The sequence below is a fragment of the Bradysia coprophila genome, unplaced genomic scaffold (genome assembly GCF_014529535.1).
Source record: "Bradysia coprophila strain Holo2 unplaced genomic scaffold, BU_Bcop_v1 contig_235, whole genome shotgun sequence".
Classification (NCBI taxonomy): domain Eukaryota; kingdom Metazoa; phylum Arthropoda; class Insecta; order Diptera; family Sciaridae; genus Bradysia; species Bradysia coprophila.
This window is the reverse complement of record NW_023503496.1, coordinates 2,242,342-2,257,947: the sequence shown is the minus strand read 5'-3', so window position 1 is coordinate 2,257,947 and position 15,606 is coordinate 2,242,342. Positions and strand designations below refer to the sequence as shown.

At 38.2% G+C, this 15,606-nt stretch overlaps 1 pseudogene; it reads right to left on the bottom strand.

The window, feature by feature from the left end:
- Positions 1-3,167: 3,167 nt before the first annotated feature.
- Positions 3,168-3,822, bottom strand: LOC119077459 (annotated as a pseudogene).
- Between the last annotated feature and the right edge of the window lie 11,784 nt (positions 3,823-15,606).

Here is a 15,606-nt window from a genome sequence, read left to right as displayed (position 1 = left end):
CGAAATCGGACTCATTTTCCAGTGGAACTTTTTGTATGTGCCCAGAAAGGTATTCGACCCTAGACGTTAAAACCACGTTTAAAAAAATCCAGTGGCTAGTGTGAGGTGATCAAAAACCGAAAACAAACACTTTTCTTACAGAAATCAGTAGATAGGTAATTTTGTGTTGTTTCAGGGCAAGTAGTGTTAGAAGCATCTACAATAAAATATGAGCACTTAAACATTTCAATTTCTCATATTTCATCGTAGACGCTTCAAAACCCCCAAAAGACCAGATTTGCCCCGAAAGTACATTAAATTACCTTCGTGTACCTCGAGAAATTTCTGTAAGGAAAGTGTTTGTTTTCAGTCACTTTTTGGTTGAATGCTTCAACAGCACATATCTCAATGTGGATGCACTTTGAAATGGCTTCAAGGCAGCTTAACATATTTGTAAAAAAAAAAATTCGGGAACTTAATCATATAAATGGTCGAAAATTTAGTGGAGGTCTGATGTGGTTTAACACGAGTAAATTTTCAAAAATTCTTTTTTCTTCCTGAAGTACCAAAACCGTCACATTCACTCACCAAATTTAGTACCGAAAGAGCTACATTCTCCGACACTTTTTTCTCTCAATTTTCATTCCCGCTTATGTCATTTTCGATCCTATCTTTATTCTTTCCCAAATGTGTCATGTGATATAATGAAGTCAATTTAAACTCAAATCCAGCAATTTATTGTGTGAACTGCAATAACATACACTATAATACACATTATAATTTATGTTCAATATTCATTCTGTATTAATATTAAGCGTTGCTTCACTACATTTCGAATTTCGAAGAGTATTAAATATGATTTTCTAGTTATAAAGAATGCACTAAATGATAATGCTACGCGCGTATGCATTAATTGGTATTGCTGCGCGCTGAACGAAAAATGCTGTACGGTCAACAAATGTAAACAACGACATTAAATTTTTGTATGTTGTTTTGTTCGGAATGTGACTTTGGTACTCCAGGAAGAAAAATAGTATACATACCACGGATCAAAAAGGTGTGTTTTAGACCCAGGTGGTGAAAACGTCCAGGGATGGAGCGACGCGAAGCGGAACACACCTTTTTGATCCTTGGTATGTAACATACTATTTATTGGGAATTGAAAAGTAATAATGTTTAAATCGCAGACTCAGTAGAATTCTGTTGTAATTTCATTCTTGCCATTTATACGGCAAAGAATGTCAGATCCAAAAAATCGCTGGAACAACCATACGAAATATAAGTCATATTATACACGGCTCAAACGAAACTTGGGTTCCACCAAAGCACCTAGCAGGGTAATAGAGGTTCTTACGCGTCAAATAGAGTAGTATTTTGATACCAATAATACCATTAGCAGCCACCATTAAAGCTGCTATTTGACGTGTAAAAACCTCTTTTACCCTGCTAGGTGCTTTGGTTCCACATTATTCGTGATCTAATGAATATTTGCATTACCTTCAGTGTTTATTTACTTTGTGTCAGACCGAGAAAGGTGTAGAGTTTTACGTGTAGAAAGAGCTCGACTTTTACAAGAAGTGATCTTTTTTTGAAAAGACATTTCGATTTCCCTATCGTCACAAACGATTCTCAGTCAGGTTGACTGGAACTTAGCATGAATTGTTGTAACTAAGCTGTATGTGTTGAAGACAGACAATTTGAATTACGCAAATGAAGGTTTCATGTGTTGAAGTCATGCATTTCGCTCAAATTCTACGACGAAAAGTAAATTTTCGGATACATTTTACGCATTCTTTGAGAGCGCCTCAATTTTGAATTTTGAGGTTAGACACAATTTCGAACTCGCTTCAGGTTAAATCTTTCGCCGTATTTTCCAAAGTATTTAAACACAGATCGCAGATCCGCAAAAACATGCGAATCCCTACTTTGAGGTGAATTTATTGTATATCAATACACATGCGTACAACATGCTGTAAATATATGTATTGGCGTCATAAGAAATTCACCTTAAAGTCGTGATCCGTATTTCTTGCTATTCCCTGAGGGACTGCGCTACCTTCAGTGTTTATATACTTTGGTATTTTCGCCCAATGCTCCAACCCTGCACGCTTTTACTGGCTGTCAAATAATTTCTGGTTCAGCATATTGTGCAACAAGTATACGACCTCGTATTTATATATTGCGATTAAAGAGACGGTCAACATTTCAATTCCACTTTTAACCTCAACTGCAAAAATGATTTGGCAAAAACAGACAAACGGTATCTACGTGAACCTTTGCAAACGCGATTTGGATAAGAAAATCTTCGAAACATCCAACGGGACCGTCGAAATGTAATATCCAGTCGTTAACATATCGTGAAGAAACGAAACGAAGCGAGACGAGGCTGCCAAGGTTGAGGATTGTCCGATGCGTCTGGTTGTCGGTCAAGATGTAATGGGAGAGTGCCGTATGTGGATACGCAACAGAAAGTTTTGTCTGAAGGCAATATCGCTAAATGTCCATTTTTCAACGGTAAAAAAGCGGATGCCGAGGCTACGAATGGAACGGCTGTTTTGAAATGTCCATTTGTTTCTGAAAGTAAAATCGGTGAAGGCTATGCCGTCGCTGCTGATGCTATCACCGAAGTAACATTGTACTGTGGATTCTATCGTCACGAATGCTATCGATTGGATGTGTTTGAGAAATGTGAAGCGTTGGGTAAAAGTTTGGTAAAGAGTCTAATCGAAAACGGTGCCTTGGAAAGTTATGAGCAAAGCTCAACTAGAAATAAGACAAAACATTTAGAATTTGCATTTCGTTTTCATGTTCAAAGCTCAATTTATTTGCTGTCCTCAGGTCTTATTGTTTACTTAGTAAATAGCGTAGTGGTGTGTTTGGAATAAAAGAAAATTCCCTTTCCCTTTAGTCGAGTCACTAAACTTTAAGTTTTAATTCCGTCGACTAGAAAATGGATATTGTTCAGTTCAACGGAACGGTTCAAAACGAATGCGCAGCAAAGACTTCCTGATTCACTTACGATGGACTCGAACGCTGTTTACTTGATATGGCTACAACTGTCGTCGAACGCACAACCATAGCCTAAACAACCGTTCATATACATCCTTGATCAACCAACTTGCTTTTCGATTTTCTTTAGAATTCAACTCAAAAAAGAAAGTTCACAATTCATCGGAAGGAGCAAACAGTGTAACATATTGGCATTTAACTAGACTGTCTCAAATGATCCTTGACGACGTCCAATGCTGGCGTCTCTTCACCGAAGTCCTGAAATTGTTTGTAAAATCCGAATGGTAAGATTGATATTCCTGTCTCATCATTAAGATAGTTGATTAGCTCACCTTAATGACCACAAGAGGATGAGCCGCACACTATGCGTGCCTTTCCATTTTTTGTCGATTTTGCAGACCATTCGCCAAGCTTTTTGTTGGAATCAACTCGAATCAATGGAATTTGATGTTCATTGCAAAGGGCAGTGATCAGTTTCTTGTATTGTGGCTCATCGCAACTTTCAGCCAAAATACACAGAACAGCTTGACGTCTAATTCGCCTACAACGAGTCATAAGTTAGTCGAATTGTCGAATTTAGTTGACTCCTCTATGCAAAGCTTTACATGCCTGATGTATACCATGAACTAAACCGTCAGCAATGAGCGATTCCTTCAGAACTTCTTGAACGGATATCCATCTTGCCACCAACATCAACGGCTGGAGCAGCTGCGGCACTGAAATGAATTAATTGACCGGATTAGTTGATGGAGTTCGTTAGCTTGGGTCGTAATTCCACACTTACACTTCAATGTCAGACATTTTCGTGCGAACTTTTATACTGAAAGAAAGGAGAAACACCAAGTTTAGATATTTTGGAACGAACTTCTATCAAAAACAATTGGAACTGGTCACAGTCTGTAATGAACGTAAATCGTAGAAATCTAACTATTTTTAACGATTTCCAAGACTTTTTTAGTCCACTCAGTCCACTCAGAAATGATTTACTGTAAATATTACGTAAATTTGTAGTGTTTCTCTTCGACAATTATTGTCATTGCACATCAATTTTAAATGAGCACCTTTCTCATGTAGGGAAAGCGTACCAATCCTCGGACACGCCCCAATGCTCGGCCGGTTATTGTGACTTGTCAACTTTAGGCACACCGGAAAGTGCTAAGGGAGTCGAGGAATAACTCCAAATAAATTTCTAAAAATCAAAAATTTGACTTTTGATTTTTAGAAATTTATTTAGAGGTATTCCTCGATCCCCTTAGCACTTTCCGGTGTGCCTAAAGTACCTGCGCGAGCATTATCCCCTACGTGTTAAAAGTAAATTAATTAACTTTTAGCTCGACAATATTGTGGATGACAATCCTTCAGTTGTAATTTTTAGTTTTCACTATCGATTGATCGTAATAGTTATTAACGTATCTCACTTCGTTCGGGCTACAATCCGCGAAATTGCCGTAGCACCACGTACAGAATAGTTATTTGTGTATCTGTTTTGGACGATTGTTCGAATCGTCCAAAACAGATACTCAAAAAATTTTTCATGTAAGGGGTCGAAAACCCGAGAAAAATCTCGAAACTCCCTCATTTTCGGCCCCGACACATGAAAAAGTGTAATTTTCTACCTGAAAAATAGTTCCGCGAAATTGCCTAAAATATACCGTCCACAACAGATACGTAAATAGCCAGTCGCTGTCATCATTTTACTTTTGCCCCTTGGGCTAGCGTATTTGCGAGCCGAAAGTAAATGTCACTGTCATCATTTTACTTTCCGTCCTCATATGTCACGAAAGCACATGTTCACTCGGTTGAAAGTACGCATTGAGTGAAGTGTTGTGTTGATTATAACCAAATGTTTTATGTAACTACTTACAGTTATGTTTTGTTTCGGACAGAAAATGCAAATCTTCCGCAGTATTTGGCATAAAAAATAGTATGCATCACTCGGGCAAAATTTAAAAAAAATTCGAATCGTATGATTGCCTGCGGCGCGGGCTGCAAACTTCACACGTTTGAATTCGTTTACTTTCGCCCCTTGTTACGCAAAATATAGTTTTCTATTTGAAATTAAAATTAATTCGGAATAGTTTAATTAGTGTAAATTAAACAAATCTTAATTAAATTTGTATCTTGAGGAAAATACAAACAAAGTCGAGAAAAAAAGTTAAATGTCCGAGCATTAGAACGCCTACCCTATGTTGTGCATTTTGATTGTTAATTGTTGAGCTAATTGAACAAACGGTATATGACAAACTGAGAAATTCTACTCGGTCTATTTCATTGTGGATTTAGCTAAGCGAACACGTTCCTATATTTACCTTTTTTGTGTTTATGTTTTATGTTATTCTAATTCCGCTCAAAGTTATTTATTTTAATAATCACGAAAGTCGTGGTGTGTCATCAGTGTGTAGTGAAATTGGCATTTTTTTTCAACGAAACTCGCAGTTATTAAATTGATTACACAGAATGGCAGCTAATCGTTCGGTACGTAATATTTGTTGCATCAATTGTTCTTCTCATCTGTTATCGATAACGACGACAAAAATAATAACAAACTGTGGGTAATATGGTCCTCAATACAGTTAAATGCATGTTAAAAAAGTTGAAGATTTGAAATCACATACGGCTATATTCATCTGTTGTCGATGGAAGTAATCGACCCGATAATAATACTGATCATATGCTTGCCGTCTGTAACAGGTTAAGGCAACGTATCGCGGTTTGACATGTCAAAAACGGTTCGTTTTCCGACACTTCGTGTTGAGCATCTAATTTTTCTAATTAATTTAAATGTCTTTCGAAGTGAATTAGTAAAATCTAATTAAAATTTAAATAGCCCGAAATGTTGACGCGGTTGACGCAAGAAAAAGTGACTTTTTCGCATGAAATTTTGTGATTTTTGGCGAGAAACGGAAACAACCGAGTTGAAACTCAGATTTTCAAAATTCTGTCAAACCGCGATACTTTGCTTTATAGTCAGAAAATCATGGCTCATCTGTTATCGATAACGACGACAATACTAATAGCAAGCTCTGGGTAATATGGTCTTTTATAGAACAGAGAAACTATTGGATTCCCGTAAAATATCGACAAAGTCAAATCGACAAAAAAAAATCAACAAAATGTGAAGAAAAGACAAGAATCGAACCACAGCAGCATTGGCTCTATTTCATTTTATTTCCCAACTCAACTCAATTAATTTTCTACTCGCCGTAAAGGCGTTTTGTTGGTTCTTAGAGAAGTCTGTGTAACTTTTTTTGTACAAAATCGCTGGCTGAGATGTGACCTAATTATATTTTCCATTGGTTTTCATGGCAGAAAAAAAAAACAAATTAACCATGAAATATGAAAATGTGAAGAATCGACACAAATCCTAACTGCAACCAATTTTTGTTTTGTTTGCTCCTTCTTGTCGATTCTTCACATTTTGTTAATTCTGCTCTGTCTTTTTCAAATAAACGAAAAGTGAAGAATCAACAAGAAAAATCAACGAAATGTAAAGAATCGACAGAAATCTTCACTGCAACAAATTTTTGTTTTGCTTTATCTTTCTTGTCGATTCTTCACATATTTTGTTGACTCGTCAAACTTTGTTGATATTTCTGACATTTCTTCACATTTGACAAGAAATATCAACAAAATGTGAAAAATCGACAAGGAATATCGACAAAGTGTGAAGTATCAACAAAATTTTGTTTGTCGATTTGACTTTGGCGATATTTGACAGCTAAAACTGTTGGAACTTTTCTTCCAAATATCGCAGTTACCAAATTATTTAAAAACTCGCTATCGCTCTTTGATTTGTCTAATACAGCACACTGGTTTTTGTTGAGAAACACTCCCCCTCTGTATAGTCTTTCAAATTAAGTGAACAGATTTTTCCGATCCCCCTGAAATCAGAAAGTGACAGCACTCGAAATACATGCACAACTAGAAAATTTTGTAAGAAAATGTTAGTAGACCTTCAGGATTTTTTATGGTTCGAGTGCAGGTTTAGATGCTTTAAGTGACTTTTCTGTGAGTGACATGAAAGTCGGCGGATTATTCACCAATTATTATTCTAGAGTATATCTTGAATATAGTCGATATACTAGAATACTGTCGGTTTACTCGAATATAGCCTTCGGCGCGGGCATCAACTCTCGCACACGGTTGAATTTTTTTACTTTCGCCCCTTGTCATTCAATGTACTATTTCATGCTTCGGGGCCGAAAATGAGGGCAATTTTTCGAATTTTCTCGGGTTTCCGGCCCTCTGCATGAAAACTTACATGTGCACCTGTTTGGGACGGTTGATTTAAGGCACTTTCGCTTGTAAGCCTCACTTCGTTCGGCCTACAATCCGCGAAATTGCCTGAAATCAATCGTCCCAAACAGGTGCACAAATAACCATTTCGGTAATTTTAGTGACAATAAATAAATTGTTACTAAAAACGCGCAGAGTATGGCAGCCGTGGCGCCACCCACAGCTGCGATGTCAAACTTCAAAAAGCATCGATACAATTCAAACACGTTTCGTTCGCCCTTCGTTGAATAAAAGAAATTTTTTCAACAATTTTGGTCAAGTCAAAGCAATACAACACTTTGTCAATGTTGAATTACTGACCAAGCAATACAACAATTTTATCAATAATTGTATCGATGCTTTTTGAAGTTTGGCATCGCAGCTGTGGGTGGCGCCACGGCTGCCATACTCTGCGCGGTTTTAGTAACAATTTATTTATTGTCACTAAAATTACCGAAAAACAAATTGTCGGATGTGAGAGATCCACAAAAGCTGTATGTGAGAGATATAGCACAAAAAACAAAACAAAGAGTTTTAACAAATGACGAAAAAGTGTATGTAATGCTCGTACAATTGAAGTGATTGCTCACTTCAGTTTGTGTCGTGCTGATATGCACATAGTCATCGCAAGACATAGGTGCACTGATGATGGCTTGATACGCCGAAATCAGCATTGTTTTCTCCTGTTGTTCGTCCGCATTATGATTGTAAACGGTAAAACGTTTCGTCACGAATCGTAAACGGTAACACGTTTCGTTCGCCCTTCGTTGAATAAAAGAAATTCTTTCAACAATTTTGGTCAAGTCAAAGCAATTCAACACTTTGTCAATGTTGAATTACTGACCAAGCAATACAACAATTTTATTAATAATTAGTTATTTTGACCGAACGCCAACATATTACAAACATCGCATACGGACATTTTTATGAAACCATAATTTTCTGATAGTAGCCACCACACACTATACCCAAGATTTACCTTTACAAATTTTATTTTTATCTTCAACAGCCGGAATCATTGTGTCTATCCGCAACCCAATCCGGATCATCGGAGGATACTTTTCATTCGGCGCAGTCCGACCTTTCCGGTAAGTACTAAAACTAATTATATTCCACCGATACCAGAACAACCCTTCAGAGACTTTATTTTCATAAGCGTACAATATATGTCCTTTCCGATTTTTTATAGATCCATCCAACGAACCAGTAGTCTCAGCCGGGACCAAAGAAAAGGAATCCACTGATCGGAGCAATGCCGGTGAAGACGGTGATCGTGGCGACGGCAATGTTTCCGACAATGGCGATCGTGTTGAAAATGTGAGTTAAAAATTTTTGCATTTTCTTTTTAAAATTCATGTTTTACGTTTCGGAATGGTTCGAGTGCTGCTTTAAGTGACACTAGAAAAGCATTCGTCAGATTAGGTATCAAAGATATGTTTCGCGACCGCGGATCTTAAATTCTCTTTTTCGAAAGCTCTTATATGTTCGTTCCATCGACAACGACACCGGCGGCTCGTTTTCATTTTGTAAATGCCCGACTTGTCCCATTTATTCACTAAGCTTTGAACCATATCTCAGACGGCAAGCATATCATTTCTAAGACTTAGTAATTTATTAGTAACAGGTGGCATAACCATCAGAAAAGTTTTTAAACAGAAATTTCTTAGAGAACAACCAATGCGGACGAGTAGATCGTTAAAAATTGGCTAATGTAGATGATGGTTTGGCGATAATTAAATTATCGAAAGGTGCTGAGGTATGGGAACGGGTAAATATTTCTCAACCCATTCACTTTTGCTTTGTAATTGTACTGCGCTAAACGAAATGAGTGTCTCATAATGCAGAGGTTTTATTATCCTTGACCGGCAAAACCACAAACCGTGAGGAAAACAAATTACTTTTCCACCCGCAAGCTAAAATCGTTCTTTTCATCGACTTTCAACAGCCTTCACATTAGAAATGCATTACAGAATTCGGGGTAAAAAAGAAAAGTCACGTTTGCGTGTGTTTATTAACCTCGGCTTCGCCTCGGATCAACAAAGTTCACATAAAATCTGGATTTTTCAACTTTTTATCCCTTGTTATGTAAAATTGATGTGAATCTGGTGCATTCTTTTGTTAAAGTTCGTCCATCTACGATTCACATGTATTCAATTTCTTGAGCCTATGTCCTGCATTTCCAAGCTTTTTTTGCATTTAGACCAATTTATAACCAATTCAAAATTCAACGAACTCTACTTTCAATACGTTAAAGTCAGTAGTGCCAAAGTTGAAAAACTTTCTTTGTATGCATAGAATCCACGACGACAACTTCTGCCATTGGGTGCCGGACGGATGACAAGAAATAGCCGAAAGACGCCACTGGACGAATTCTACAGCCGTGCAATTGTGGCGTTGTTTAAGGAGGCTGAGGCGAGAGGAGAATATTCGCCAACAGGAAGGGTTCAAAGAGTCAGATTAATTTTTGTGAATCAGAGTCTGGCTCCAATCTTCATTTTACAATTTCTCAAAATTTCAGTCCAACTAAAAAAAAGTCATCCATAGAGCTGGAGCACGACATGTGGAATCGGACTATGCCGTTGTTGAATGCACGGCCGAACATTTACGTCGACGGGCCTTTTCGTGGTACGGCATCGGGTTCCGTCAAAACGAACTCGACGCACAAGTATAAGAAGAAAAATGTCGACTTCGTTCCGGCCAGAATATTCAGCAAGTCGGTTGGCTTGTTCAGCAACTTTGCCAGCCAGCAGTTTCGCCGCAATCCAATGGCAACACAGTTTTGCGTGTCCTTGATCGCTGCGCAAACGAACGGCAAATTTAAAGATGGGATCATTATCCACAGCAACGCCCTCATCATCCGAAGGGATCCCGGAACGAATAAGAACCAATGTAAGTTATTTTTATAACAGTTAGTGCCAGTCCCAAAAACCTAATTGAAACACCAATGTCCAACTTCCTGACCTTTTTATGAGTGCGGCCGTCTTCTATTCTCAAAACTCTAAGACTTTCGCCAATTTTGAAGCTACAGTAACTTGTAATAGCTCGTTGAGCTCGTAATAGCTCAATTTTGAAAAGAACTGTGTGTACTCCACAGAATGTTTGATGTTTGGACGTTAATCGACATACCTCACAACTCAATTCAATGTTTGTCTATGAAACAAATTTGCACTGCAGCCGGACTTACACGAAACTCTACAGAAATTTGCACTCTGACATGTGACGACCCATGTAGCATAAAATGAAACAACCAAACGACCCGAGTGCAAATACACGCCATAAGTCCACTAAAAATTTAAATTATTTCAATTGACAGTTGATCAAAATACCGCACTTATGAACACTATTTCAGGCGTCCCATAAATTTTACTTGTCCAAAATTCGGACATTTCGGACAAACTTTATACAAATTTCGGACATTTCCTGCAAATATTTCGGACAATTTTTAGAAAAAATCGTAAAAGAAAAAGTCTGTAAGTCCAATCCACCAACAAACCTTAAGGCTTTATATGAGATGATCAGGTTATACTTTAACGTGACCTGTAAGTTACAGGAACTATTTTGAGGAAAATTTTCCTGATTTTCCTAATTTTCCCACTTTTTTCCGATTTTCCCAATTTTCCTATATTTTCCTGATTTTCCAATTTTTCCCGATTTTCCCATTTTTCCCGATTTTGTTTGTATAGAGCAAAAACGTTGGTTCAATGCAACATACATTATAACAGAAGACCAAAGAATCTTGACAAAAAGGGGTATGGAGGACTAGTGTAATCATATTAGACTCGGATCTTGCAAAATTTAGGACAAAAGGGGACTTAACGGTTTTCGGTAGACCTTGGGGCCCTCTATCACCTCCCAAAAGTCCCCCTCGATTCCGGCCCAAAATCTCGAGAAATTCGAGAAAAACCGAAAAATTTGAGGTTAAGTGCAAGCATTTTTTCGTTGTTCGACCAAAAGCTGGGTTTCCAAAAATTTTCTCGAAAATTTATTTTTACCTCATTCCAGATACCCCAAAGTATCGAAAACAAGTTAAAACCAGAAAAAACATTTTTTTACTCACGAGATATGAATTTTCGAAGTCAAAATTTCATGAAAAAATCGACTTCCGTGAAACCAAACTTTGACTTTATACCGCCATATCGAAAGTCCGTATCTCTAAATTTTTGCGGAAAGTAGCTTAAAAACATCTTTGGACTATCCTGAACATTTTATAAGCAGCATGTCATAACTTTTTTTTTCAGAAACAAAAAATTTTCTCGCATGTCGAAAATTTGCTTACACGCTGAAAAACGGCCGACTCAAAGAATATTCCATGCAAATTTGTCGATAATTTTGTTCGAAGATTTTTGTTAAAATGAGTGAATATCGGTTGCAAATGAATTATAATTGTTTAATAACTAATAAAAAGTAGTTTTGAAAGGTTTTTGTGGAAAATAGGTAGTAAATTTAGGCCAATTTCCCGAATTTTTATATTTCTTGGTAAATTTCCATACAAAATTCGAATGAAAAGCTTTCTTTATGGGCGGTCGGAAACAGTATTTTTCCTGACGCATGCTAAGAGGCTTTATAGTGAACGAGAACGGGAATCCAGTTTGCTAAAAAAAGTCTCTTAGCATAAGTTAGGAACAATGTTTTGTTTGTAGTGGGCTGGAAATGAGCGACGAAGTCGCGATATTTCATCACTAGACAAACAAATATTTATGTATTTACGAATCAGTTTATTGGAACATAAATTTCACATAAAATTTACAGATAAAAAATCTCGCCCAGCGATTCGTTATTTGGGACGGTTCCCAAAATGCTGGCAGCGTTTCCTCTTTGCACTTCGATTCCGATTCTTTGAATCAGAAATGACTTTGAACGCAGGTCGCCTGAAGTGGCAATCAATTGCTTTCCCAAATCATTCACCAAGCGTCGTGCACCATCGCTGAAAGGACCGAGTGTCTCGACGGCAAAGCCAACAAATTCGTGGTTGATCATGATTGATTTATATAAATCGTTTTTCTTCTTTTCCGCGAAATTTGCTGTTGCCGCTACTTTACCGGCCGATCGCTTCACGTATGAGGGTGCCAGTGTGTCGATGCATCCCATACCAACGAGCGCCCTTTACTCCAGGGGAAAATTGTCATGCCATCGGCGCGCTTTCCATCTTCGCGGACCAAGCCTGGTGGTTCCATGATAGCTGGTTGGCCGATTGTGTTGAGAGAGCGTTTTAAGATCGCATTGAACGTTGCGTGACGACCGTATCTACCTGTGCTTGTGTTGCATGATAGTCCATGTATTATGTCGGATTTTTAGTCAAAAATTTGAGTTATATCCATAAAAGATTGTCACACTAGAAACTCGATGGGTAGTAGTTGCAGACACATAAATAGAGTGAATATTATTCCCATACACGCGATTTTATCTCCAGGAGTTCTTATTTAGCATACTTATCACCCTAAATCTACGCCAGAACTGTATGTTTTCTTATGAGCCTGAACAACTTATAAATTGGCTGGGAACAACAGTTATTGAGAGAAATAGTTACTTTTACCGACGGCAAATGCTCATTGCATGACCACAAATTTTCTAACAAACTCTTGACTTAGTAGTGGATAATTTTCATTTTCAACCCAACGACCCAACTATCATTGATTGTCTCATACAAAACCTAAATGTTTATATTCCCACGAAGAGGCAATCTTGCGCCGTTATTAGAATTAAACCCAAACGTGAGGAGTTTGGTGTGCTCCAAATGAGTATGATTATTTTTGTTTTGTCACAATTTAACTGAAATTTTGACAAATCCAACGAAATGAAATTTTTGTTTGAAAAACATGTTCTTTTGTTAGTTGAAACGAAGGAATAGTCAATGTATAAGCTATTTGCAGTCGAATGATCTGTTAACATCATGAAATATAATTTCGCGCAGCGTTCATATAGACTATTTGCACTCGGTTGCAAATAGCATCTGCCATCAAACAATTCACTGTTGTCGTATTACCGAGTTAAATTTTTATTGAATCTTTCCACGTAACCTTCGCATAATCAATTTTGCTGTTGATGCTTTTCAAGAGCCGAAGTAATAGTAAAATCTAATATAAAAAACGATCAACAATAGAATCATTCGAAAGAAAGGAAGGAGAATCGAAATCAAATAATTATGTATGAGCTTGTGCCTCTGTGAAAATGTCCTTAACAAATTACACATGCATGATGTGTGTATGCGTAGCAGTGCCTGTATTCATAAAGATGCACCGAAAAATTCATTGAAGGACACATGATTTTCGAAGTTTTACGTCGTTTTGCGCCGCCAATCTTAGAATAAGGGAACTTTTGTATGTCAGTACATTTTCCATTTTGATGTTTTTTATACACCCACATCACACCACATAACAGGTCTTTTTCATTACAATTTACAGATTTCGTGTACGAGCCGTTGAAGTGGTACCCCGGTTACCGTCCGCTCAATTTTCTTTCGCAAAAATGCCGCCAATTGCCGAATTTTGAGAAAATTAATTACGTGTTCGGCAAACAGGTCGGCACATGGGACTGTTTGCACCGGGCAATTGATTTCATCGCGAAGGCGGTAGATGATTTCGATGCAGCCCTGGTGCCGCAAAAAGTCTATTTGGTAAGGGGCCAGAGATTTGAGGGGCAAGCCATCAGAAAGGCCGTCAAACCAGGTGCCGCCGAATCGAGAGCCACATCCTCGACGTCTGGTGGTCACCGTTATATGCTGCGATCAGCCACAGTGCCAGCCACAGTGCCAGCCACAGTGCCAGCCACAGTGCCAGCCACAGTGCCAGCCACAGTGCCGTCTGGTGAATCAACAGCCACATCGTCGACGTCTGGCGGTCACAGTTATCAGCTGCGTTCGGCCAAACGTAAGTACTCTCTTATATTACATTTTGTTAGCCCCGTACTTTGCACTGGGGGACGCATTAGAGTTATGGGTTCATACGGGGCTATTCGCAGCAATTCGCTTCAATCCACCTCGTTTTTTAAATTTTCTCGAAATTTCCTCTTTACAGGCTAAACATTCCACACCGATTCAGTGTTAAATGTATGTCCGTCCAGAGGGTGTCAAAAGGTGTTTCAAATGGCGCAACATAGTACACATTATAGTACATTAGCCTCTGTTCACCAACTCCTACATCCTATCCGACTAGCGGTGACACCTGTTCCGGTGAGCAACCCCATGAACGATCAGGTAACCCTGGTGTAGAAGTGTGGGTCACCTAACAGAAGGATGAGGGGGGCTGTCTTCTAGTCGAAGACAGCTAGGCGCTATGAAGCAATGGTTTGGATATCAGAACGGTCAACGGCTGATGGCAATTCCAAACAAGGCAAAGGAAGTTGGCAGCGAAGGATACAGAGCCATAATTGGACAAAAATGAGCGGAAGTGTATGTTGAATTTCGCTTCATTAATCTTCCCTCCAGGTATTAAAAAAGTAAAGTAAAAAAAAGCTCGGACTAGCGGTCACATTGAGACAGTATTTCCAATTTGTATTTTGTTCGTTCCGATTTTCTATCTGAATGTGCCAACTTGCAATGTGGAAAGACATAGATAACTACTTGCAACTAACTAAGAAATTCGGTAGTTTTCATCTTCACCATTTTCATCTTCACCATTTTCATCTTCATCAACTCATTTTCATCAAAGTGTTTGTTGCGTGTTCGAGGCGCAGGGTAAATATAACCACGGACAATTTTTGAACATAACCGATTTTTGGGGAGTGAATATAAATTCTCTCCATTAACCAGTTATTTCAAGAAAAGTTCGTGGACACAACGTTGGAAATCAAAAACGTCTGACTGTTGAAACAACCATCGTGCACCCTTACTTTCACCAACCAAATCATTTTACTCATCTTGGTAACATATTATGGTAAAACGTCCAATTACGAGGCTGGAGGCTCCGTAAGTGGATTTTTTATAATTTTTGAGGTTCAATTATCTAACGGTGGTGACTTTTTCCCCTAAAAACTGGAGAATCAGATCCTACATCTCGCACCACAGTTAGCAAAGATTCAAACCTTTCCGTGTATTTCTTATTGCACGGTTTCAAACCTGGTCGATAAACGTTTTCTTCATGTGAACATTGGCATGACAAAGAGCGGAAACTACTAACAGCAATCAGTTAAATGTGGTGATGATTTACGTCCAGGAATTGATGGCGACACAACTACTGGAGGTTTGATTTCTCTAGCCCGATAACACAATCTACCAAGAAAGTTATTCAAAATCCGGTAAGTAGTAAAATTTGTCTGAATTGATATCACCACCTACCAGACAGAGAACAGAAGCCTCTTTGACTGCAGGGAAATGGTGTAGAGATGCAGAGTGAACATAGTCTATCT